A 4744-nucleotide genomic window follows, 5' to 3' on the forward strand; every position below is an offset into this window, starting at 1 on the left:
TATTCCAGGGCCATTTTTGTGTCTTTGAACGTCAGCAGTCATCAGCTGCTTTTTAGCTGGATCCTTGGTGAGTTCTCCATCAATGCTTTACTTTGATCTTTGCTTTACTGTTCACTTTTAGGGCTTCAGATTCCCCCGGAACTAAAATTAAGGATGGTTCATAGCTGCCATGTGGGTGCTGGGAATCGAACCTGGGTCCTCTGCAAGAGCAGTCAGGGCTCTTAACTGCTGAGCCATCTCTCCAGCCCCCCGAAACCCTCTTCTGACTTCCAAGGCATTGTAGGACATGGGTGCACTCACATACATGCAGGCAATACACTCATACATATAAAAATAATAAATAGGGCTGGGCGTGGTGGCTCACACCTTTAATCCCAAAACTTGGGAGGCAGAGGCAGGAGGATCTTTGTGAGTTCAAGGCCAGCCTGGTCTACATAGTGAGTTCCAGGACAGCTGGGGCTACAAGGAGACCCTGTCTCAAAAAGACAAAAAATAAATAATAATAGAGTATTTAAAAAAGAAAATAGAGGGGCTGGAGAGATGGCTCAGCAGTTAAGAGCACATGCTGCCTTTGCAGAGGACACTGGTTCTGTTCCCAGTCCCTGTGTCATGTGATTCACAACCAACTCTAATTCCAGCTCCAGGGGATCCAAAGCCCTCTTCTGACCTCCACAGACACCCACACACCTACACATGAATCACACATATATGAATCAAAATTTTTTAAGTATTTTATTTTTATGTGATTGCCTGCATTGAGTGCACTTGAGTCATGTAATGCCTGTGGAGGTCAAAAGAGGCATCGGATTCCCCTGGAACCGGAGTTACACAGTTGTTAGCAGCAATGTGGGTGCTAGGAATTGAACCTGGGTCCGATGAAAGAGCAGTCAGGGCTATCAACCACTGAGCCATCTCTCCAGCCCCTCAGAAGTAGCAAACTGCTCAATTTTATTAACTAGTTTGTCAATATTTTATAATGGGAGCAATTACCCATTTATATTAATGATATAGCTAGACACCATCTTACTAATTATTCTGACTTGCCCTGTGTTCATTTTAAAAATTTATTTAGTATGTATACGTGCATGGACAGCAGATACATGCAGTCCAGAGGACAACTTTGTGGAATCAGTTCTTTCCTTCTGCCTCTGTGGAGTCAGTGGATTGGACTCAGGCTTCCATGCCTGTGAAGTGCCTTTACCTCAAGCAGCATCATCATGCTTTCCAGGTTGCCTTCTTCCAGGATGACAGCTTTAAGCATCACCATTATCACAGAATTAATTACTCCTAGAACAAACTCAAGAAAACGATACTTACTCATGTTTAATTTTAGCCATGCCTTGCTTCTCCGTGTCATCCATCGCTCACTTTCTATATAAAGTACTTTTTTTTTCATGGTTTGGGTTTGCTAGTAAATTTTCTGACTTTTTTTCCAGCTTTTTCTGCAAGTGTTTTATTTTGTGAAGGATTTCAGAGTTAAAAGTTGCAGTTATTTTCTTTCAACTTTCAAGCTTCTTGTCACCCAAACTTTATTATTTGCACTGTCAGTTTTGGGGCTTTTGAACTAGGATATTTTAGGTTTAGGATGTTGTTAGGTTTTAAAATTTGAAGTTTTGGTTGTATTTGAGGTTCACAGGGTTTCTTCAATCTTTACACCTGAGATTCTCACCAGCCCTACGAAGTCACCAGCAATTTTCAGCTGCTGTGCCAATCTCTCCTGCTCATCTACATTGATGACCTCAAAGACATTACATCACTGCATCTTCTGTCCCTTTCTTCCCTCCTTTGTGTCCTTGCATGGAATTCACCTTGACCTATGACCCAACTTTACTTTGTCTAATCTATTAACTCCAGTAATGGAGTTTTTATGTGTTGTTGCTGCTCTGTTTTGAATTTGTCTTGATTATTGGAGATATCCTAGACTAGCAACTAACTTGATTGTGTAGATAAGAATGACCTTAAACTTTTTAAATTTATTTTTAGTTTATATGTATTTGTGTATGCATGTATGTATGTGCCTCATGCCTAACAGAGCCCAGAAAAGGGCATGGATCCCCTGGAACTGGAGTTAGTTATGAGCTGCCATATGGGAACTGAACCCGTCTTCTCCAAAAGCAGCCAGTGCTCCTAACTGCTGAAGTCATCTCTATAGTCCTCAATCTTGAACTTGATTCTCCTGCTTCCGCCTCCAGAATGCTGGATTACAGGTGTGCAGGAGTGAGTCTCCATGCCCAGCTTGAGTCTATACCACCTTAGTTTTAACCTTGTGGGTTAAATTCTAAATTATCACCTTTGAATATAAAGAGTATATCTTAAAATGTCTTACATTAATGTCAGAATGGCATTTCTCTTTTTTGGTCTTTTTGAGACAGGGTCTCCCTGTAGCCCTAGCTGGCCTGGAACTCGCTATGTAGACCAGGCTGTCCTTGAACTCATGGAGATCCACCTGCCTCTGCCTCCCAAGTGCTGGGATTAAAGGCCCCCCACACACACACACGCCGGTCTTTTTAAGACAGGGTCTCCCTGTAGCCCCAGCTGTCCTGGAACTATGTAGACCAGGCTGGCCTTGAACTCACAGAGATCCACCTGCCTCTGCCTCCCAAGTGCTGGGATTAAAGGCATGCGCCACCACGCTGGGCAGAATGACATTTCTTAAAGACAGGATTTTTCCCTGCATACACCACCATAATCTGCTTTAGAGGATTTTCTACATAAGTGTGGAGCATCAGCCTCATAAAGCAGCACTAAACATAGCTTTACATCCCCAGGACTGTTCTTCCTGATACTGGCCCCTTAAAACTCCACCATTTTAGCTCTCCAATGCTCCAAGTAGATGTTTTATGTTTACTTCCTAAGCAATCTCAGAGTAAACTGGGGTTTTCAGATTTCTGAGTCTTTTTCTGTTTATATTTCATCTAGTTATTCTGAAGTGTAAACTCTTTCCATTTACAGTCTGTTACACTGTCCTAAGGTTAAGGGTCCTAGTTTTTCTGTTGCTGTGGTAACACTGACCAAAAACAACTTGGGTGAAGGAAGGCCCAATTTCAGCTTACAGGTCACAATCCATCATTGAGGGAAGTCAGGGCAGGAGCTCAAAGCAGGAACCTGGAACTGAAGCAGAGACCAGGGAAAAACAGTGCTTACTGGCTTGCTTGGCTACATTTCTTTTTAAAAAATTTTTAAAATTCTATTATTTTATGTGTATGCGTGTATCGCCTGCATGTAGTGGGTAGGTGAACCTGTGTTGTGCAATGCCAGAGGAAGTCAGAAGAGGCTGTCAGATCCCCTGGGAATGGAGTTACAGATAGTTGTTAGCTGCCATGTGGGTGCTGGGATTCAAACCCGGGTCTTCTGCAAAAAGTGTTCTTAACAACTGAGCCATCTCTCCAGCCTTTTTTTTTTTTTTTTTAAGTCTTTTTGAGACAGGGTCTCCCTGTAACCCCAGCTGTCCTGGAACTCACTATGTAGACTGGCCTTGAATTCAGAGAGATCCACCCGCCTCTTGTCTCCTATTCTCTGCCTCCTATTCTTGCAGAGGACCAGGGTTCATTTCCCAGCACCCACATGGCATCTAAACTGTTCACAACTCCAGTTCCAGGGGAATTTGACACAGTCTTCTGACCTCTGCAGGCATTGCACCACACAGATGCACTTACATACACGCAAGCAAAACACTCATACACATAAAAGTTAAAAAAATAATTTTGTGTATGAATGTTCAGCCTACATGAATATAAAGTGTATGTATGTAAGTGTATAATGCCCATGGAGGCCAGAAGAGGGTATCAAATCCCAACTAGAGTTAAGGAGAGTTGTCTGCTACATCCTCCATGTTCAGGCCCACTCTTTAAAAAGCTAAATTTAAGAGTCAGACTGTTTTATTGAAGTAACTGTAATGTTGACATAGTTCTATGTAAAATATAGTATAATGACATGAAATTTTACAGAGGTTAAAGATTTCTTTTGATGACCATGTACTTCTGACTTCTGTATTCCTTAAGGGGTTTTTTTGTTTGGTCTTAAAAAAAAAAAAAACAGGGTCTCCCTGTAGCCCCAGCTGGCCTGGAGCTCACTATGTAGACCAGGCTAGCCTCAAACTCACAGAGATCTACCTGCCTCAGCCTCCTAAGTGCTGGGATTAAAGTTATGTGCCACCATACCTGGCCTTGTATTCTTAAGTTTTAAATTGTTTTAGTTTCTAACATGTTAACATCAATAAATACAACATGAACATATGAACAAAAGCTCTTTACAGGTTTCAACTGTCTGTTAAGATAGGCCTGAGTCAGAAAGATAAGCAGTAAGGTCTGCCACCAAGCCTGACATATCTGATCTCTTGAAAACACATGATAGATGGGCTGGAGAGAGATGGCTCAGCAGTAAAGAACATTGGTTGTTCTTGCATAAGACCCGGGTTTGAATCCCAGCGCCCACATGGCAGCTAACAACTGTCCGTAACTCCAGTCCCAGGGGATCTGACAGCCTCTTCTGACCTCCAAGGACATTGCACGACATGGGTGCACTTACCTACATGCAGGCAATACATGCATACACAAAATAAAAATAATAAATAAAAGTTTTTAAAATAAAAGATAAAAATAATTTTTTAAAAAAAGAAAACACATGGTAGAAAACTGACTCCCCACAAGTTGTTCTCTGCCCTCCACATGTGTGTAATGTATGCAAGTGCCCACACACAAAACACAAATATATGCAAGTTTTTATAAAAGCCACATAAGCACAC

At 41.9% G+C, this 4744-nt stretch overlaps 1 long non-coding RNA gene across 1 annotated transcript; it reads right to left on the bottom strand.

Moving 5' to 3' along the window:
- Window positions 1-713: 713 nt before the first annotated feature.
- On the bottom strand, window positions 714-3107 carry LOC115068515. Its single transcript, XR_003847864.1, has 2 exons — window positions 3054-3107; window positions 714-1287 (listed from the first exon to the last, which is right to left on the bottom strand). It is a non-coding gene; the product is annotated as an uncharacterized LOC115068515 (long non-coding RNA).
- Between the last annotated feature and the right edge of the window lie 1637 nt (window positions 3108-4744).

This window comes from Nannospalax galili, unplaced genomic scaffold (genome assembly GCF_000622305.1).
Source record: "Nannospalax galili isolate Female #2095 unplaced genomic scaffold, S.galili_v1.0 scaffold28, whole genome shotgun sequence".
Classification (NCBI taxonomy): Eukaryota; Metazoa; Chordata; class Mammalia; order Rodentia; family Spalacidae; genus Nannospalax; species Nannospalax galili.